At 42.3% G+C, this 22,130-nt stretch overlaps 1 long non-coding RNA gene across 2 annotated transcripts in view; it reads left to right on the top strand.

Annotated features, from left to right (window-relative positions):
- Positions 1-21,144, top strand: part of LOC121085548 — a 132,011-nt gene extending 110,867 nt beyond the window's left edge. Inside the window, exons 5-6 of one of the 2 annotated variants that reach the window (XR_005827103.1) lie at positions 13,877-19,488; positions 20,308-21,144. This is a non-coding gene — a long non-coding RNA (uncharacterized LOC121085548). Of the gene's footprint in view, positions 1-13,876; positions 19,489-20,307 lie in introns of those variants that run through there. The other variant, XR_005827102.1, reaches the window with a different exon arrangement.
- The last annotated feature ends 986 nt before the right edge of the window (positions 21,145-22,130 follow it).

Below are 22,130 nucleotides of genomic sequence, written 5' to 3'. Positions count from 1 at the left end.
GGATAAGTTAAATGTAGCAAGAATGCCAACAAATGAAAAAAATGCCCCCAAACCACACATGAAAAAAATTCCCCCAAACCCAAGGCAAGGTGGGATTTGCATAAAGGGCTTTTGGTGACTTGCTACTGAATTTTACTAATACTAATTTTTCTGACTCTGACAAAGCAGCCAGTATTCCTATGCTTCCAGAAGTCACATCAGCATCTGGCTGGCTGATGAGCTCGGTGGGCAGCTGTACTTACAGATTTGGAATTAAATCTGGTTCTGTCATCAGAGGGCCCCGTTGATGGGGTGTCTGGAGCACATCGCCCATGTGAATGTTTCAGGTTGATTTTGTTTTGGGGTGCTGGCATGTTTGAGTTTCTTTGGGTTGTTTTTTTTGTGTGTGTGGCAGGTGTGGGGTTTTCTGGGTTAGTGTTTTTTTGGGTTTGGTGGGATTTTTTGGTTTTGTTTGTTGGAGTTTGGGTTGTTTTTTTTTGGTGTTGGTTTTTAATTTCATCTTTCATTGAGCAGATTGTTTTCTTCTGCTGTGTGTGCTTGCTGTGCATCCACGTGGTGCTTTCCCCCAGGCCCTCGAAGGGCAGAGTTCCCTTTGTCCCAGCCCCTGCTCTTCACCCTGCTTCTGTCCCACACCCAGCTCAGTCACAGCACTCGGTGATTCTCTGAGAGTCGAGACAAACGCGCCGTGTGCTGGGGAGTTACCAGACGCATATGCTTCATACAAGCACATTCTTTGCTCTCCAAGTGGAGAAGCCCTGCAAGTAGCACATGTGCTTGTGCACAGAGATCAGCCTACGCACCGAAACTCACGCTGACCGGAGAAGGTGGCAGCAGGGTGGTTTATTCTCTCTCAATTTGATTATTGCTCTTTTTTGTTTATGATAAACTAGCATTAGCTCATGTGATGGAGATGGAATGAAAAAAGAAAAGACAAACAAAAAAACCCACGAAAAACCCCAGCCCGAAGGCTTCTCTTTAAAAATGCAGGTTAATCCTTTGTGGCTTTCAGAAGCATTTCTGTAGCATAATACTAATTAAGATAAGGTTATCATTTTAAGTTATACCAGGAATGCAATTAGAGCTCTTACTAAGAACTGTAGCAATCAATTTTATACAAATTATTCAGACCTGGTAAGGTAGAATGCAGTTTTAATAGGACAACAGAACACACTGTGGTTTTATTAAATATAATATAGATTTAAATTACAGCCAAATGCTGTGCTGCCACTCATTCAGCAGGAATCCATGCATCCCTTTTCAAAATCTTTTCTTAGGTAGGATTAATTCAAGCATTTGGGTTTTTTTTTCCTCTCCTTTTCAATGTACAGTTTCAATTGATTTTTGTTCTTGAAAAAGAGCCATTTAAATGGATGTACTGTAAAACCAGAAATGAATGTAGAGAAGTATTTGGCATGCTTACCAAATAATATAAATTTCACATGTACAAATGGGTATGAGTTGATGTCAGATGCCAATTCAGGATCTGTGTAGCTTGTAGATGGATGTGTTTTCTGCAGATACTGTAGACGGGATCAAATTCAGCCCCTGTTTAGGTAAGAGAAGAAAGCCGAGTGGGCTCTACTCCCACCAGGCTCTCTGTCCACCAAACAGGCTGAGAGTTTCCGTATCTTTGAACTCTGGCCAAACCTCAAAACAGGGGGGAAATAAAAAAGATCGTGTGTTAGTGGAAGAACTATACTTATCCACTTACACATTTGTTTCTTTATTCATTAAGATATGCCCGTTTCTGAGACACAGTGTGTGCCATAGACAGGCAAACTGCAGGAGTATGCTGTCGTGGAAGGGTTTCACAGTCTTATGCATATACAATGTGGTATTTTTATGTCTGCCTAGTGTCCTGGCTCTTTTTCCCAAGCAGAGAATGCTTGTCCTTTAGGTTTTCCTGGAGTAGATGTCTTTAACATAATCACTCTGTGTTATCTTGCTCTGGTCGCCTCTTTCTTTTGGAGCTGTGCAAACTTGTATTCCTTGAGTTATACCCGGGTTTTGCAGATGCACCTTCCTACGTTCTTAAAAGTGGATGGCTTTAAACTGCAGTTAATCTTGAGTGCGTCCGAGGGCTTAATCAATAATTTAAAAGATGAAACATTAAACCAATGACTATTCCTCAACTGTGGTTAAAAACACAGCAAATTCAGAAGAAAAGCTTTATCTAAAAGGAAACAAAACATGTGAAATGTGGGTGAAAACGTGCCCCACCAACTTCTAATTCTCCAATGTAACAACTTGGTGATCAATGAACAAAATTGCCTGTAAATACAGATTAGAAGAAAATGATTTATAAAAATGCATTAGATTATTTCTTGCTTTACCTTTTTTTCAAAGAGATGTTGAGATGCTTTATTTTCCTATTTTAGATGTCTTTTTTATAAAAGAGATTTTTTCTTAGCATTTGGCACTTTGTTCCTCTTTAAACACATACTGGAAGTGTTTCAGTGGGAATTTTAGAGTCTTCTACAGGGTGGGAAATGAAAGCCTCTAACTTCCACCTCTGGTATTTCTTCACCAGGCTGTCCATCTTAAAAGAGTAGTGTCTAATTAACTCTTTGCTGAAATATTCAGTAAGTGGGCCAATAGGAAATCTGTTCAGCTATCTGTGTTTATCCGAGTCACAGTACAGAGCCTCTGTTATCTACATTTTTCTTATTATCTTGGCTGTGCTGACCAGCCCCACTGACCCTGAGGTAAGGTATTGCTGGACTGCATTTTAGTGAGGGTAATGAAGCTGGCACTCTTCTCTTCTGGGGCTGGTTTTCCTTTCAATGTGCATGTATAATCCAGAGGAATAAAAATTGCTATTTAATCAGGAATCCTGTTAGGCTTGAAGGACTACTGCATGAAAAAACTGGTTGCCATGTTTTTGCAGTTAATTTGATTATTGGCTTGTGTCAGGGTTTAACCCCAGCTGCCAACTAAGCCCCAGGCAGCCACTCGCTCACACCCCCTGCAGTGGGAGGGGGGAGAGGATCAGAAGGGTTAAAAGTGAGAAAACTGGTGGGTTGAGATAAAGACAGTTTGATCAGTAAAGCAAAAGCTGTGCACACAAGCAAAGCAGCAAGAGGCACCCATTCCCCACTCCCCAGGGGCGGGCAGGAGGGGCTCAGCCATCCCAGGACAGCTGGGTTCCATCATGCCTGATGGAGGCTTGGGGAGGCAAACGCCATCACTCCGTATGTCCTTCTTCCTCTTTCCCCCCAGCTTTATATGCCAAGCATGTCACCATATGGTATGGAATATCCCTTCGGTCAGTTGGGACCCACATCTGTCCCAGCTGTGCCCCCTCCCAGCACCTGGTGCCCCCCAGCTGCTCGCGGTGGGGGAGGTGAGGAGCAGAGGAGCCCTTGGCACTGTGTAAGTGCTGCTCATCCATAACAGAACCACCCCTGTGTTACCAACACTGTCTCCAGCACAAATCCACACCGTAGCCCCACACCAGCCACTATAAAGGAAATCATCCCAGCCAAAACCAGCACAGCATGTGAGATATTAAGAGAGCAACAGTGAGTGTTTCTGTGCATGCAGGCCACTCTTTCTGTTGGCTGAAGAAGTTCCAGCTTGTGCTGGAGAACCAGGTATATGGTGTTGCTACTTGTTTTACAAGGACAACCTTTGCTATCAATTTGCTAGCACGGAAAGCTGGGGCAGGAAGATAGACAGAGTTCTCTGGGACTGCAAAGGTGCCTCTGGTCAACCAAAGGACACTGAAATGCTATAGGTAAACATCTGTGTTGCCTGCATGCATATGCATATATGTATATATTTGACAGTTAGTGGTTGCAACTTATGCCCAGATCCTCTGTAACTGAAGTGCTGGCTTTAAATTGGTTATCCTAACAAAAGAAATTGGCATTAGGATGCTGTGGTCCAGCTGAGAGCTGATCTATAGGTTGGCCTGCTGCAGGCACAGCAAATGTGTGTCTCTCATTCTCTCCATTTGTATTAAAAAAATGTGAGATTTTTTATTTTTGGGTGTGTTTGTGTGTGGTGGGGTGTTTTTTGTTTGGTTTTATTTGTTTTGTCATTGTTTGTTTGGGTTTTTTTTGTAAAAGTGCTTAAAAATAATTCTTGAAAAGAGAAGAATGTATCTCATCAAATTGTTACTCATTTTGAGATTAGTCTGTCTCCTGTCAGACTGGTATCTCTGACAAGAGTTTCATGTTTGGAAATTATTTTCATATTGCAGGTAAACACCCCTTCATTTCCCAAAAGCTGGGAAAGAGGGTGATATTTTTCTCTTGAAAGAAATCAAGTCTGGACACAGTGCAACAGCAGCTGGGCGGTTGCTTTCAGTAAAAGCAAAAAGGCTCTTGCATTACACGTATCCAGATGTTTTGACACCATATATGAAATTCAAATCCTTTAAGTCTGAAGAAGTTTTTTGTTGGTTTAAGGAGAGCAAAAGCAGTAAGGAACTTGAGTGTGCTTTGCTGGAAAAGTACATCCATAAATAAGGTGTGCTTTTTATTATAGGTAATGGGATGGAGACAGTTGGATTAGGAAGACACAGCTTATAGAAAAAAACCCAAAACAACCCTGCTTTCATGGAGATCATCCTTTATAGTTTGGGGGTAGAAAGATGTAATTTAGGACTTGTGGCAATTGGATAATTATTCCTACTACAATGTATAAAACAAAAGGCATGCTACAGGCACTTTGTATTGTTCTCATTTCATTCTTACAGGAATTTACTTTTTATGTTTGTTTTCAATCATAGTTATAAACAGGTTTAGGTTGCAGGACGTGTGTTGTTGGGGGTGACCGATGTGTAGCAGAAGCCCCTGCTGCTCAGCGTGGCCAGGCACAAAGGGGCTGCCGAAAGCGTTCTGACCTGCACTGTTGTTTATATAGCGTATTTGCAAGGCTTGTTCAGGCTTATCAAGAGAAGGTTCATTAGCAGTGGTCACAGGCTTCGTTATTGCGACTGGAAGCTTACAGGTGAAGGTTATTTTGTTGTACGCAGAGGTGAAGAGAGTTTGTGTTTACGGCAGGAACTCTGCCCTGAATCTGGATGGTTGGCCTTCATTAGCAATAAAAAAGGTATGTGGGCTGATAGCACTGCTGGATACCAGCTTCATTTATTGTTAAACCTACAGTAAAGGTTGGCTTGGTCAAAATGCCTTTTAATAATGTCTTGTAATATTTAACATTGTAAGTAACTAACAGTATCAGTGGAGCACAGACTGTTTGTTGGGTCCAAATACGACGAACAGCACATTTTTCTAGTCTGGTTTACAGAGTGGAGGGTTATGTTTTCATTTATCATATTTCACTGTCATAATTTGGAAGGTTTTGTTTTGAGATGTTTTGAAATGCTTAAAAACACAGGACGAGATGCTAATGATGAGCAAAACCAAATATTCCAAATCTGAATCTAGTTACACATGCCAGAGTCAGAGGAACTGAATCAACTTTTAAATGGCAACCGAGTGCAGAAGACATTTTCAAATGACTTCTTGATGTTGGATGTAAGACCAGGAAGCATTCATCCTGTTGGCCAATATTATTTTTAGAGCTCCCGAAGGTTTTTCACAATTTGTTTACAATTCAACATATCTGCAGTTCACAAATTAATAACATGTGCCTGAGGCTTTTATGTCATTCAGCCAGTATAACATCTGCACTGTGGGTGCTGTAGTTCTGGTTCAGAAAATGGCCTTTACCAGAGAAGACCAGTTAAGCATGTGTTTCAATGTCATATTGAAGGTGGGAGAATGTAAGTGCGTGCTTAGTACATAAGCCTAAACTGATAGGATTTCATGGCTTTTGAATAAATTTGAGATGTTGCTTTTCATTTTTGATTTGTTCTTCTGATTTCATTTTCATTCCTGATAATACTCAGTCATCTAACCATCCTTCGTAAGCTCTGCTGTTACTTTGCTTTTAATCTTTCCACCACCACCACCCTTTTTTTTTTTTTTTTTTTCCCCTGAGAGGCTGTAGTGTTGTGATGGATACTGCTTGGTTAGTACAGTAGCAGGTGAGGTGGACTGCCATTAGGAAGTGTTTGTTAAAGAAATGGAAAAATTAAGGTTCATAGTTCAACAGAAATATGCAGCCTGTTACTTCGCGTGGCATGAATAATGATCCCAAGTACACCATTCATAATATTGCACACACAGGTGAGTTAGAAGAACATTATAAGGTTTCAGGCACTAATACTTAGACCTGAGGAAGCACCAGCAGTAAAATTGTCCCTTGGTAATGTGTAGGCTTGTACATGACCATTTGCTCTCTGTGTGCCTGATCATATATGCTTTCTTTTCCTAGAAGTTCCCATTTTTTTCTTGGAGCAAGATGGATATAGTGAGTTGATGTACATGTGCCCCTTTGTTTTAAGTCTTTCTGTTTACTGTGCTCTGAGATCTCTGCTCCAGAGAGATGTGTTTTGTCATCAGCTAATGTGTGCATTTTCTTACTGATCCACAATCCGATTAATCTTTGTCACACAAGAGATGATGGGCTGATATTATCCCTGTTTTACAGACATAAAGCTGAAGGATAGATGCAGTAGTGCGGAGTCCCCGCCAGTTTAGGGTATTCGGCTCGGGATGCGCTGTGCCATACTACTGTGACACAACTACTGGTTTAGTTGTGGTTGTAAATACTCATCTGCAGAACCTCAGCTTGGGGGCCTGGGAAGGAAAATGCACATACAGAACTCGTGTATAGTTAGGTAATGTTACAAGCCTCACACGAGGGCAGAAGGGAGTGAATTCCGTTCACGAAGAAATTTGTGTTCATATCTGAGGAGCAGCAAAAAGTAACGCCATGATGAACAAGATATATGCTTAGAAAATCAGAAATTCTGGCTATAGCTTTTTTAAGTGTTAATGCTTTACAAAGAAGATATCAATAGAAATGTTATTGTTTGGGGAGAAGGACTCTTCTTGGAAGCGTCTAATGTTGTTTTAACTGTAAGTTTACAAAGTGAGATAAAATAAAACTAAGCAGAGGTAGGATTGAGGTTTGATAGAGATAAAAGCACCTGTTATGAAGTGAGTGGGAAGCAATGTTAATAATAAGTGATGCTACTGGCTCCTCTCCCTACCTGTTCACTCACCATTTCAGCTAGATATGTACACTTTATAGACATATATACACATACATATATAAAGTATGTGTAAGTATATATAAGTATACATACATATACAAGTATATATATTTCTGTAGATGTGTATGTATAAAAAAAAGTATGTGAGGTTGTATTTGCATGTGTTCATTTGCTGCCCAAAGAACTGGGTGATGAGAACATCAAACAGGGTTTAAACGTGTGGTTATTCTCACTTCAGTGTTGTGCCTTTGGTTTCTGGAAGCAGTCTGTTGCTCTGGCAGTTTGGTCCTTGACCTTCTATCACTTTTGGAGACGTGCCATACAATCTTTGTTTACAGTAACAAGCATGGAAAAACTGACTTCCTGACAGTAATGCTGAAGTCTAAGCTGAAACCACTCACAGGTGAAAAAACATAGTTCTTCCACTTTGAACTTGTAATGTGTTTCATGTAAAATACCCGCCTGAAACCGGGCAGCCAACAAAAGGAAACCAGCCCTTTGCCCAAGACCAAATATTAACTGCTCTGTCAGCGGTTTCACTAAGGAGTTGGTTGTAATGTCTTTCTGTATATTTTTCCTTGTGTAACATAATTTATAATCTAAAAAAAGAAACACCCCAACACCCCACCTCCAAAACCCCCCAACCTTAAACCATTGGTTATTTAATTTTTTATATAGGTAGGCTGCTAATTGACAGAACCCTTCCTTGACTTCTAGCTACTGCATGTGCAGCTCTGATCTCCACGTAACTTCTGTATCACAAAGCTTTCTCACAGGCTGGTAAAATGTGTTAGGATTTGTCGATTCGTTTGTATGAAGAACTGATAGCTCACACAACTTCCTTGTTTTCTGGCATTTGCATCACTTTTCCTAGTGTTGTGTGCTCATCAACCCAACAGTAACGGCTGTAAGACCTTTTAAGGACATCGGGGTATTTAAATGAGGAATCTGTGTGTTCAGAGTAGATGCTTTTCTTGAAGTGCAGGTTTACTAAGCAAAGCAACATCTGAGTTTTGGAGTCATAAGGTCATGAGGCAAAATGAATGCAAATCTACTGGAAGATTTGTGGCCCAGTTCAGTGGTTATGCTTTTGGTGATGTGTTTCGCAGCAATTAAATGTCCCCCTGTTGTGTCCAAAAAAAGTGTTTTTCTACACTTTCAGGAAATTAGAAGGCAATGATAAGAAGAGTGGAAGTTAAATAAAGAGTGGGTTAATGAAGCATTCCTATTTTCCTGCAAATTGTGTGTTCAAGTGATGTGTGCTTTAATGCACACTTCCAAATCTTCTGTATAAATTTTATTTTCTTTTTACATCATTACAATAATTACAGTACTCTACATTAACTTATGGCCTGACCCCTTTTGCACTGGCATATACATCATGTCAGTTGCTTGTGAACCGTGAGAAGAGTTTGGCCCCAGGGCTAACTTAACTGGAGGAAACAATTTTTAGTAAGTCAGCATAATAATGGGAATATTAACCTTAGGAAGCGTCCACAAATGCAAAGAAAATTATATATTTTTTTCAGTGATTATCATTTGGTTGCATTTACATCAATGTATCATGTTCTGCTCTGTTGAATTCCTGTATTTCTGCTCCCCTTCTGCTGAAGTCTTCTTTCTCACACAGTTTGCAGGGATCCAACAACACAGGGCTTAATTTATGTAGACGTAGTCCTTTTAAGTGCATACTATGATCAAACATGGCTGAATATGGAGAAAACATCACTCAGATTTTAAACATAGCACTGGTACTCACACTGGAAACGGAATCTCAAATACTAAAGACCTGGCATATGCAAATGCGTGTAGCCAGTGCTATTATTTGGGATACCCGGAACTTTGGGAGGCTAATTGCAATAAACCGTTCATCACATATCCATATAACCTAGAATTAATGTGGGAAATTTTTCATAGAGTCCTACTGAATAATCAGTTAATTCAAATAAATTGATCTGGTTCCAGATGAATGCAAGAGAAAAGTACAGAACTGTGCTTCACCAGTTTCTTGTGATGAAGGTCTCTGTTCTGAACATGCAGAAGCAGAATTTCCCTATTTTTTTTTACTTTTACATGCACTTACTAAGGTGGTCTAGGCAGATTCTGGGATGTTCTATTGAAAATTACCAAAAGGTGGAATCATGGCTCTTTCTTTAAGCTGATGGACAACCAAAGCATACCTTTTGTATGAGACAGTAGTTAGATCTTCATTCCAGGTGCCACACAGCGCAGCAGTATCAGGAGATGGCTATGAGAAAGCCCATCAAGTACCAAAGGAGTTTAGCTGTGGTCACACAAAACTCCTTGCAGGATAATTTACCCTGCTGAAGAGCTCTGTACACTGTAGAGAAACTGCTTCTGGGACCTGGAGTCTCAGATAAAGTTGACCCGCGTGTCTCTAAGCTATGGCAATGTGTGTCTAGACATACCCTGTGGTCACTAAAGGCCTACTGGTATTTTGTGTGAAGCACTTCATGCCTTGGCCAGTAGCCAGCATGGCTCAGTATTTAGACCCGTGTGCAGCTCTGCGGTTTTTGTTCACTGACATATGTTTGTTCTGGTTTGAGTCCATAAGACTTGCACGCTTGAGGTTCGCTTTGAGGTTTCAAGTTCAGTGAAACATCAAGTTTTGACTGGCTTTTGGGTTGAAACCTCAAGCCTAATGATAATGCTTTCTTGATCTGCAGATTACGGAGGGAAAGGTCACTGAAAAACAAACCGCAAGCCTGATACTTGCTGAGAATTATCAAGCGTTCAAATGGACCATTCCTTGTAGAATTTAGCAATTGTATGTTTCTATCAAAATTAGCAACTCTGCTTTTTACTGATATGCACAAGCGTATTAGTGGCATTCTCCTTCGACTGAAACTATAGCATTTTTCCAAGCTTCTGCTATTTTCCAGTCCCTACTGCTTGGGGGGAGCAATGTTTAGCATGACACTGGGGTGACAGGTTTTGGCTGTAGTAAGCAAAAAGTTAAATGGATGTTAAACTATTTGCCAGATACTTGTTTGGTTTAAATTCTCTTCCTTCTGTCTGGTCTCTGCGGTGCCTGCTATGCTTAACCAGTGTGAAGTTCTGCTCCCTTTGACTTCAGGGAGTAAGACCCAAAAGGGACTTTCCCCAAACAGAAAAGCTGGTGCCCTGAAGGCGGCTGTGTAGCTTTCCTCTTTCAAGCCCCAACACTCGTCTGGTGTTGAAAGGAATTTAGGTCTTGCTCTCTCAGTGCAACTGTCTTGGAGCTGGGATCCAAAGTTTCATTTTCAGCGACCTTCAGTGAATCTTACACTTGCAGGGATGCATGTTGTAGTGAAGGTCTGTACCAAACAGCTAATTAGCCATATGAAGAAGTACAGCTGAAAACCCCTCCACAAAATTCAGTAGCCTTTAAGCAGTCACGAGTTATGCTTGTTTTGGCCTCTCTGTATATTGCTGTCATTCTTTACGTTGATTTAGAGCCTGCTGCTGAATCTTTAGCTCCAAAGCCTGTCCCCTGTGGGCAGTTACATCAAATCCAACACAGCTACCTATCCCTGAGGTAGACAAAGCTGCACTAATACAGAGCAGGGTTTATGATCAGATGTTTGAGAACAGATCTTCAAATGCTGGCACCAAGTTGATGTTGGGAAGACTTCTATTGATGGCCTGTTAAGGCAGCATCCAAAAAAAGCCCAGTTCTTTCTGTGTCTTCCAGTCTAAAAGTTTTCATGTGAAGTCAGGCAGCAGTGATGTCAACTAGAAATCCCTACCTGTGCCCTCAGCCGTTCTGTCTGTACAGCTTCCTATTTCTCTGTTCACTGTATGGAGGAGGAGAAAATGTCCTGTGGAGTTCGACCGAGAAAGTCATTTTAGACAGGCAATTTCAGAGTCTGCCAACGAATTACTTTGAGAGTTAACAGTATCTAACAGAGCAAAGTACCGATGGTAGAGATTTGGAGAGAGAAGAAAGAGTTAGTTACCCATGCTGTTATCAAAGAGTTTAGTGGGGAGGTTATCTGAAGGGATCTGAGTGTAAGAATTAGATTTTTAAGCCCTATGTGCATAGAGCGGTCTCTCATAAGGAGCTGGTTCAGCCCTAATTCTGACGTCTGACAGTACTTCAGGTTTCGCATGTATCTGGTCTTGGGGTTTTCCCCTTTCTCAGGGGTAATGCATGGCAGAACACTGGGATTGTTCTCAGGGTGTTCACTGAGGTTTTAGTGGTTTACTTAATAGTTGAACTGGAAACATCTAGATATCCAAATGATCATCAGGTAGTGGCAATTTGGAGGTGTTACTGATTTAAGCTGGACTTGGTTAAATGAGTATGAAAAGGAAAGTCTCTTCATTCCTTGACTCCTTCACTTCTCTTTGGTTTCGGTGTTAGATTTAGGAAAATGTGTGCAATTCAGTGTTTCCCACTAGCATGCAGTGAAGGCTGTGTATGTAAGAAGTAGAGAAAGAACATTTATTTCTTGCACATTTATTTCCCCAGGGAGGGAGGCACAGCACTAGAAAAGGTTACCCAGAGAAGTTCTAGAACCTCCGTCTCTGAGGGTTTTCAGGACCTTTCAGGAAGTTGCAGCTGGCCTCATGTAATGCTGATGATAGCCAGGGGGTTCACTAAGTGACCTCCAGAGGACTCTTCCAACCAACATATCTGTCATTCTAAGTCAGAACAGATAAAGGAGCTACTGGTATCAAGTGGGAAAGATCATCAGCTCACAGTCAGTAACTCCTGTAGCTTTGTCTTAGAAACTAGTGAGGACAGATCAGAAGCTGTTCTAAGCAGTGGTATTATAACTGCTATATGTTAAGAACAAAGAGACTGGTCACCAGGACAGCTCCTCTTGTAATCCAAAGCCCTGAAGATATTTATTTTGCTGCCCTGAGTCCCTACCTCAGTAACATTTACCTTTTAGACTGAGAAAAAGTCATCCGTAGCCTTTATTCTCTATACGAGCTGACACCACATCTGAAAATACAGTATTATATCCATTAGCTACAGGCTGAGTTTGGGTGTACCAATATCATTTTCCAGCAAAGACTTGCCGATGCTGAAATTATTAACCCCACAGGTGAAAATGCCCTCAGATGACTGTGGTAAACTTGCGATTTCTGTACGTGCAGTCCTGCGGCTCTCCCGAACTGTAATTGCAGGCTGAGGGTAAATGCTACAACTGGATTTTACATGGAATTTAGGCAACTCCTAGGTGCAGCCCATTGCAAACCCCCTTTCTGATAGGAGCCAATGAGAACAAGCTACAACTGCCTTGTGTAAATTTTTGCAATCTGCTATTGCGTGAACAGTTGGGAAGGTTGAAATTGGCACGAAGGAGCACTCGGGTTTTGCTCCGATTGCACTTCCCCGTGTGAGTGCTAGGCATCTCTCTCTCTTCTGGGGAATTCTGTGCTTGATCTCCATCATATAACTTCAGAGCTTGCAATGGGATCCTGCTCAAAACAGCTGTGCGGATTGACAGCAGCTATCTTACATTTCCCCGACACCACGTACGGTTCCAGTGTAAAGAGCCAGGGAGCGCAGCGTTGCGAGGTGGTGCCCGGCTTTTGCAAACAAAGGGGATGGAGGACTCTGTGCCACCTGCTCTGTCACTTCAACAAATGTTAGGAGTAAAACAAGCTACAAACTGCTAACTGTTGGATGATAACTTTATGCAGCAGCAATTCCATCGATCATCAAGGTCAGCTTTTTTGCTTTTGTTTCTCAAGCGAACCAGTCCCTCGGTTCCAAGCTCCTATAGGCAAGATGGTAAAACAGCCAAGGATGTTAACTGCTTGGTGCCCTGACAGCGAACAGCGTTGCGGAGCTGCGTGCTCTGGTTCGGGGACTGCCAGGGGTGTCCAGATGTTTCTGCGTTAAACAGCGTGGCACAACACCTCTGCAGGAATTGGCAGACAAGAGTGTTTGCTTCTTGACTTGGACTGAAAGCTTTTGAGTCGGCAATATCAGGAAAACGTTACCACCGTCTGCAAACCAGAGAGAGCCCTGTCATGTCCATATGTGAGGAAAACCCCCTTCTGCTCATTTATTCCTGATTATTTTGTGGGACAGTGCATTTATTAAAATTACCAGTTATGAAAACAGTGAATGCCCCTCTGTTCCTTGCTGTAGTTGCTCACGAGAGTGGGGCTGAGTGGGAAAAGGAGTGGTCTTGGCAAACAGCTTATTAGTCTCAAATAAATTATTCAGAACACAGGTTTGGATACAGATTGCAGGGAACGATAATGGAGTTGGTTTTCTGAGCCTGTTCATGTTATGAAGACATGGAGTATGCTTTTCAGGAATTCACTTAAGTGGAATCAGCTTTGAATAATGTAGCCTGGAAGTAATATTGCTGCCATCCAGCTAGTATCTGTGGAACAGCATTCTCCTGCCTCCTGGAGCGCTGGTGTTGAAGATGGATAGATAGGGAGAATTTTATGGTTTGGCTTTTTTTTTTTTTTATGTTTTAAAAAGGAAATTCTTTCTAAGCACTAGAGAGGGGCATGTTTCGGTCGAGATTCCCCCCCCGCCCCTCCCGATAGTGGACCACATCAGCATCCGATTTGGGTGCGTCATGTGGTTTCTCATGTGATGCTGGTCTCACTGCGCTTTGGAGAGTGAGCCTTTGTGACTCCGCACTCTTGGACAGTAGCATCCAGCAACACAGGAGACTTTGCAGGGGGAGAGGAAAAGAGACACACACACCCCCCCAGAAAACCCTCAAAGCCCAGAAAAATAAAGTTACAGTAATTTATTACAGTTATTGTTTCTTCTCAACTGTATTTTTAATTCTGGGTCTTCCCTTTTCTCTGTTCCTGCAGGCATAAAGCTGCACCGTTCGGAAGAAGCGAGATTGTCTTTACTTACAGCTCCGATGCTGCACCGCTCTCGACACAGCCTGGTTTTCCCCCCATTTACCTGGGCGGCTGCTGCTGTTTCTGCTGCTGGGGCTGCTGCAGTCTCGCTGCCTGTGCTTCACCCCGGCTTGGCTGACTCGAAACTCACTCGTCTGCACATTGCTAAGAAAGAAGAGCGATGGAGCCCTGTTTTTTCTGTTGGTTCTGGAAGCAAAGGGTTGCAATATGTGATGATTTTGGGGTTTTCTTTGGGGGGAGGAGGGGAGGAGAAAGGAGGGGTGTTAATCTAGGATGGGGTGGGTGAAAGCTTAAAGAAATATTATGTAAAGTAATCCAGTGCTCGATAAGGGCATCAGCAGCAAGAATCCAGCCTCTGCTGCTCCAGAGGATTAACATGGGGAAGCCACAGTGCTGCAGTCGGGTTTCACCTCAGCGTTGTGCTGGAGATGGAGCAATAAGGTATCGGTTGTGCCTGCCTCTTCAGGCAAAGCCATGGGAGCAGGAGAGAGCGAGCGAATGCAAATGCAAAGGAAGAAGAAATGCTACGTGCCGTTTGTCTGATTCTGTGCATTCTCACTGCAGAGAGGATGGCTTGATTAACAAAGCAACGTATGGACAGAGGGACTGTAAATTCTAGCTCGAACACTCCTGATGCTGTCAGGGAGGGAACTGATGAGCTAGGTGGCTGCCGCGATATCCCCAGGGAAAACAGCAGCCATGCACTCTGTGTATATATATTTGTATGTATGTGCTTTTGTGTGTGTGTGAGCATGCATAGACATGAAAGAAAGACATTTCTGACCAATTTACAGAGGAAGTTTGTTACTTTGCTGGGTCAGACTTGATTGCAGCTTGTATTTTCAGCTATAGCCCTACACCCATTTCCTGACTGAGGCAGCACTTTGCAAAAACAGATGGTAGGCAGAATTCTTTTAAGAAATGTGAAAGCAGATCCTTTCCGCTTAACACCTTGAAGCACTGAATCTTCTGCACTGTGCTGCAAGAAACTATGGGGTTTTGTTTTCTCCATTTTAAAATCTTTATAAACACAGCTGTATTCAGTATGGTGAAAAATTCTATACTGTAAATAGAAATGTGATCAATCTAATCAAAATAAATGCATCCCAGATGACTTCTAGACCAGCTGGCTACCACAGTCATCAGATGGCTAAATGCTCAACTGAGCATTTATATTCAGCATTATATTTACTTTTTTTAAAAAAAAAAAAAAATTCAGCATCAAACTCTAATTAGAAGGTATTCTTCATCTATGGAGAAAAGGCAATGCTCGCATTTGGCAAAAGATTTGTCTGAAATGTACCTGAGCGTACTTTTTATTGTTGAACGTGCATGGAGGAGACCGTGTTTTTAGAGCAGGTAGACTCATCAGCGTGGGCATATTTATATTTAGTTTGGTAGGCAGCTCGGCTCGGCCACGTTGGAACAATGCAGAAACAGGGGAAACAAGTGCTGCACTGAGCTGCAGAGCTTGGCAGAGCTTCTAGCAGCTGCCTACCGTGAAAGAGGTTGGAGGTTTTTTTCCTCCCCCCCTTTTTTTTTCTACCCTTTTATACAAATCCATAGACCATAATGTCATCCTAAAATGTTCACGAGGGGATTTCCCAATAGTCATGGTGAGCTGCCCTGCAAGACGCCTGTCTGGTCCTTCCACTATTTGTTACCCAGCCTACAAAGGCAGCCCTGTGTGTTGGATTATATTTAGCCAGCTGTTGGATAACATTCTTGTGCTGGGGGCAAAGGAGTCTTATTACTCCCAAACTGTAGTTTTCTGTTTGCTTAAAGAAAAATAACCTTGGCATTACAGAAGGCTTTGCGAAGGGGTTTATGCCACTCCTATGCCTTTCTGAAACTGTCGTGTGCTTCTAACTCAAGGCATTTTAAAGCAAGCGAGGAGGAGGAAGAGAGACTTAACTCACAGCTTCAAAGCTGCAGAGACAAGCAAAATGTCAGCATCTTGTAATTAGGAGTCCATGGTTACGTCAGTGACTGTATCTCTCCAAGAATAGCTATGTGATGGGTGCCACGGAGCAAAGGAAGACAGTCATAACCTGGTTATCGAGCCTGGTTCAAGCAAGAAGGAGCAAAATGGATTAATGAATCTGCTGTGTTCCTAAACCAGCTGCGGATGGATTACATGTACAAGGCTTGCTGAATTCTGCAGCGGTGAAGACTGAATTATCAGTTTGCCAGAGGGCACGCGCTCACAAGTGGAAGTGTAAAACCTGCAGCAAAAAAAATGCAGATGAACCATCTATCCCAGCAAATGCCCTTCCTGGCTCCCCTGCACAGGCAGCTGCGTGACACGAGGCATGCTCCAAAGGGAGAGGCGGGCGAGCCGCAAGGAGGTGTTTGGAAGGAAGGGTGTAATTAAGCACAAAGCAGGCATGCCGAAATTCTGTTACGGCATTACAGATTCGATACTGAGATACCACCCCAGAGAAGAGTGGCTGGGCTCTGGTGTGGTTTATATTAAGGCTTCTCTGGTTGGGGGAGCGTGGGGGAGGAGGGAAAGGGCTTGGTGCAGCATCTTGCAGCCACACAGAAGTCCCCAGGGCGGCTAGGGGACGCGGGATGGGCACGGCGATCTGCTCTTAAAGCCACATGCCCAGAGCCCGCCAGCAGCTTTCTGACCTCTGCAATTATTTTTAGGTCTGTGCAGGCAACTCGGCAGCGTTTAAGCCGTGGGATTGCAGGGAGGTGCTCAATCTGCTCGGCCTGGCTTTTCCTTGGCGGTGGGGCTGGGAGATGCGTGCAGGGCTTTGGTCAGCACCCCGCCACGATGTTCCCTGTGCCTGCCTCTCGAGGTGCACGCTGCCCCGTTGCTGGAAGCCTGGTGGGGTTCCCTGCTCCCAGCAGAAGTCGGATGCAGTTCAGCTCTGTTTATGCCACTCTTTAATTTAGCAGGATAGGTAGATTGCATTATGCAAATGGGGGTGGATGGTTGGTTGGGTTTTTATTTTTGGTTTGGGTTTTTGTGTTGGTTTTTGGTTTTTTTTGACTGTGAACACAAATTTGTAGGAGGAGATGACTCTGTATATTAAACCATTAGCTCTTTGAATGGTGTGTAGTATAATTTAAATATACTTACTTTAATTAATAGAAGGTTACAAAAGCTGGTGTTTTCTGGGGCTGTTTAATTTACATCTTAGGTTTAGTCAATGAGCATAACCTGCCTGATTAGAATAGTGTATTCTGTACAGCCAGCAGGGTGGAAGACATTATTTTGTTTGTGTTAGTTCAAACAGCTGGTCATTAATGCAGGCCCCATCTCCAGAGTGAAGTGCTAGTGGACATGAATGGCTGCCTGATTAATGCTGCCCCTCGACGGGTCCTTCATCCAGCAGCGATGCTCGCAGCAGAATAATGCAGCGTGATTTGATTGCGCCCGAACAGGGTAGTATGTCATTGTGTCACCGAGCAATCGAGGTTATTATGGGGCAGGGCAGACAGACGGGACAGTGGGGTTACTAGACCGTGGCATTTTTAGAAATGCAGGCCTGACCTACTTAGAGTTATTCTTGCTGGCTGGCAGCTGCCTGTGCCGCGCTCCCCCGATAGGCTGCGGCTGTTGCTAGGGGGAATTAGCATGAATTTTTCCACATACAGACTCGGTGATTGAATGATAAAAGCTGACTGGAATTAAAGAGATTCGGTTCAGTATTATGCAGATTTATCTCCCTCTTCCCCACACCCACCCACCCACCCCCCACCCACCCCCCAAATGCATAAAAAGGAGCAGAAGCCAGTTTATTTCCATTTATTTTTGACCTATTTTTTTTTCCAGGGGAGGGCAGAAGTGTTGTGAAATTTTGATCATCATTTACTATTTAAGCTGTTGAAATGATATGACAGTGGGCATGCATCTTTAATGTAGGGGAGATTCAGACACTATCTCTTTGGAAGGGAATGAAATGAATATGTTTTGCGTTCTGGTCAGACTGCTGCCTCTTTCTATTTGAAGCTATGTCAGATTCCCTGGTCTGGAAAGGGGAAACATATCCCAGGTTTTATTGCATAACATTACTCTCGGCTACTTTTAGCTATCTGTGCTTCACAAAATTAGTCTGATGTTTATGCTGGTGGATGAAATTAATCCCCGGACTATGTCTCCTATATACAGAGACAGACGCCCAGGCTACGCTGCAGCCTTGTGTGTCGTGTTCATCTGGAAAGGTGCTCACACACTGCAGACCCACCAGCACTGCAAACCTCGCAGAGAACTGCTGCCCAGCCTCTAATCAGAGCAATTAGAAACCTTCTTCGGGATTTGGGAGTATTTTTCAAGCTTCAGTCTGAAGTTGGATTCTCTAGATGGACCTTTTTTATTTATCTACATCTGCCTAAAATAGTGTTATCTTTCAGAGAACTCTGTGCTCCCTCAGGAAGCAAATAAAAACAATACTCAGTGAAGAATCCTTTGATGTAATTATGAATATTTCCTTTGTTATTATCACTAATTATAGAAGATCTTTGTTTAAACCGCAATTCCCCTCTGTGTGATCCTTTACCATGCAAAGAAGATACAATATAGTGCTTTAATTATAAATTAATTTTTCATGGAAACACATTGTGACATCATGCTTGAAGAATTGGGAATTTTCAAAGTAAGAGGCAGTTGGGGATGGGGGAGAGGGATCCAAATGTCTTTGGAATCACAAAATAAAAAATGTGTCTCGGTGCTAAATAGCAGTGAGCTCACTTGTGTCTGAAAAGGTTTCATTTGAAATACTGGGATGAACGAGATACTTTTTAGAAGTGTGTGAGCAGCCTGGATGTCTGGATGGATGGCCAGCAGCCTCGCTGGATGCAGAACTCCCCCGCCTTGGCCCCTGGAGTTTCTTGGGAAGGTATGAAGAAGAAGCAACTGGAAAAGGAGACAGGCATTTGAATGTCTTTTTGTGGCCAAGGCAAAGCATTCAGTTCCTACAGATTTGAGTTTCCTATGTCTCTTTCCTGCCCTTGATTCATTACTGAAACTCACACCACTTCCTAGTCTGCTCCTTCCTGACGCTCCAATGGAATGACAGTTTTTTGGAGAAGTGAAAGTGAAGAGAGGCATCATTTGACCCCAGTAATTGTGTTCTCCTTGGTTGTTCCTAGAGGTGACTCCAGGAAGTGAAACAGCAGCTTTGGTCCCCCTTTTCTCAGCAATATTCTCTTGATCAAAGCCTGATCTCTTGATCTGCTCTCCTGCAGGATGCTGTCAGTGGCTGTGGCTTCCCACCTGGGCTGTGGTTTTCACATCGGTCTTCCAAACTTATCCCTGTGTTGTGCTGTCTGCTGAGCTTCTCCCCAGTTGCTTTCCCCGTGATGAATTAGTTCAAGTGATCAGAGAAAAGGGCTGGAGCATGGCCAGGTTTGACCCATCCCTGTGCCTCCTCGGTGGTTGGTACCCAGGTGGGCAACCTCTTTGCTGACAGAAGGGAAGTACTGGCATGGAATTCAGTCCATTCCTCATGGGAGGAAAAGCCAACTTTGCTTTCAGGATGCTAGGTAACAGCCAGCCACTGTGTGCAACTGTCTGTTAAGTTCTTTCCCTCGTTCGTTGTAGCCAGGTTAGTATCATCCAGTTCACCTGGGATATTAGCTAACTCATCAAATCAAAATGAGGGTGCAATATTGTATTAATTTCAGCAGAAACTGGTTTTATAAAAAAATTATTTGAGTGTCATGCTATTTTGGTATAATGCCACTAAGAAAGTGAGAGTCCAAAGAAAATCAACAAATGATATAAAGCATATACTCTGTGAAGAGAGTTGTATCCTTGATGTTTGTTTGGGATTTCAATGCAACGAATGTTCATAACAAACATCAAATCGGGCAGTTTAACAAACTATCAAGTGACATATTAAATATAAAAAATGCAGTGCACCAGAAATTGTGTTCAGCATTAGGTTACTTTTCTGAAAGTCTCTTTAATGGAAATTATTCCGAATAAATGAATGTGTGAATAATCTGATCATAATGCTTTGGGTAATTATAAGTAGGAGAAGTACGGAGTTAATGAAACAAAACCAAAATCTGAGCTCTGTGTGTGTGTGTATAAAGCATAAGAAACAGGACACCAGAGGAGTTTGAAATACATGTTGGTGTTGAAAATATTGTCAATTGTGCACATTCCTTTGAAAAAACATGTTAATCATTTTCTGATGATCTCCTCTGAGGTTTCTATTGTTGCAACAACATACACCTCCTACCTTAAAGTTGCTTACCTGCAAAAGATTCTTATATTGTTCAACATTCTTGTACTATGACCTCTCCTGTGAGCTCTGAAAGATCTGTTATGCTGAGTTTCATGCTCTAGTGTGGCTAAGTGAGTGCTGATTTACTGGTAGCATATGCAGGCAGTAATTTATTTTTTTTTTCTTTCCCAGCAAAGGACCCAGAATCCTGCCTCCATTTGCGGCTGTGAGATGGCTGTGCTGCCTGGTGTATGCATGACCTCAAAGCCTTCTCCAGTCGTAGATTTGTTGTGCGTTTTGTGATGTCATGGAGACTTTCTGTTTTTCTGAAAACGATCAGCGGATAGAAGATACAGAGTGACACATCTAGTTTCCCATGAAGGGATTACAGCCGCAAGGAGGGAGTTGACTCCCAGCCTTCACCTCCTGCCAGGGCCATAAAGATCAGTTCTTCTGCAGCAAATGTGTTTCAGTTCTGATTTCAAACCAAAAGTACAAGGAATTGTATCATATTTCTTAAAAGACTGGCAGTTGGCACATTCCTTTTATTGCAATACAGTAGGGAATACAAATGTTTTACAAATTAAAATAATCCTTACAAGATTTTTTCTGTGATCCATTAACATGGAAACAAATTCAGTAACATGCTATCATCAGCCAGGAGCAGCATTATTGTGGCTCCAACATTCGTGCTTTTCCTGCATCCATGGATGCGTGTGCCTATACATTCAGAAATGCTGTATACATGTATTGTGTGTGAATGTGTATACAAGGTGCAAACATAACTCACACAAATACAACACTGAAACAGGTAACATGTAATCACGGTTGACTCAGGGCAGTACCAAAACCTGTGCCCCTAGATGTGTGATGCTGGTTTATGTATGGTGAAAAGTGGCTTATCGTAAAATTCATGCAGCTCTGGCATGTGGCATAACAATTGTGTTAATGCTGTCATCCCATTCACCACCAGCAACAACAAAAAAAATCATGCTGTGTAATACAAAGATAACAGAAAAGGATATTGTGGTGAAAAGTAGGGTGTACCCAGACAGATGGGTTTTGTAACCACTTGCACCCTTTTTGTAGTCAATAGCAATGTAAAATGAAATGTGTGATGGGCTGTTTAAGAGGGAGAGTTATATTTTATATTAGCATTAATTCTTCCCTCCTGCTCTTTGGCCACACCTACTTCAAAAGTGAATCCAGACTCAGATCTTGACAGAGATCGTGACCCTGTTGAAACCAATGGCTGTTTTATCCTGGAATTCAGTGAGGCTAGGCTTTCATCTCTGGTATTTTCTCCTGAACATGTCTTTTTTTTTTTTTCTTTTTTTTTTTTTTTTTTTTTCTTTTCTTTTTCTGTCCTCTTGCTCCAAAGTGTGAGTGTGGTGTTTCTATTTCTATTTTCTCCCCCCCACCCCCCACCCCCCCCTTTGAAAATGCTTTGAAAGCTTACTTTGTTTTTGGCAATATACTACAAATTTGCTCCTGAGTATGACAAAATGTGGGGAAACATCATCACTCCAGTGCTGAGCAGGTAAGGTTGAGTAGCAGTTAGTCTCCATAGTTATGTTTTCTAGTATACTTGTGCTTTCATCATAAAATGGCTTTAGTTTGATGAAATGGAATGACCAGTAAAAAAGCAAATACACCAAGGAGAATCTAGTCTCTAACAGGCTGCAGAGGCTCAGGTAATGAGATGGCTTGTGTCTCGACCTACAGAGCTAGGGCTCATAGAAATGTAGAGGGAGGCAGAACACAGTAACTTTTAAAAAGAAATACTTGCTGTCTCTTTGGCAACTTATGTTGTTATCATCATTGGAGTTAATGGCAGATTTCTTTTTCTTAATGCTTTAGTGTTGCACAAATAGTACTCCCACCAATATTCAGTGAAGTCGTTCATTTGAAGGTAGGTATACCACAGCTGTGTCGGGGTTTGTCATATTTTTCTCTGTTATATAAATACACAGTAATTAGGCTTTTCTGAGGTCAAAGGCTTTTTTAGTGTTTCA

Source organism: Falco naumanni, chromosome 3 (genome assembly GCF_017639655.2).
Source record: "Falco naumanni isolate bFalNau1 chromosome 3, bFalNau1.pat, whole genome shotgun sequence".
NCBI lineage: Eukaryota > Metazoa > Chordata > Aves > Falconiformes > Falconidae > Falco > Falco naumanni.
The sequence above is the reverse complement of the archived record's forward strand: the minus strand, read 5'-3'. Positions and strand labels throughout refer to the sequence as shown.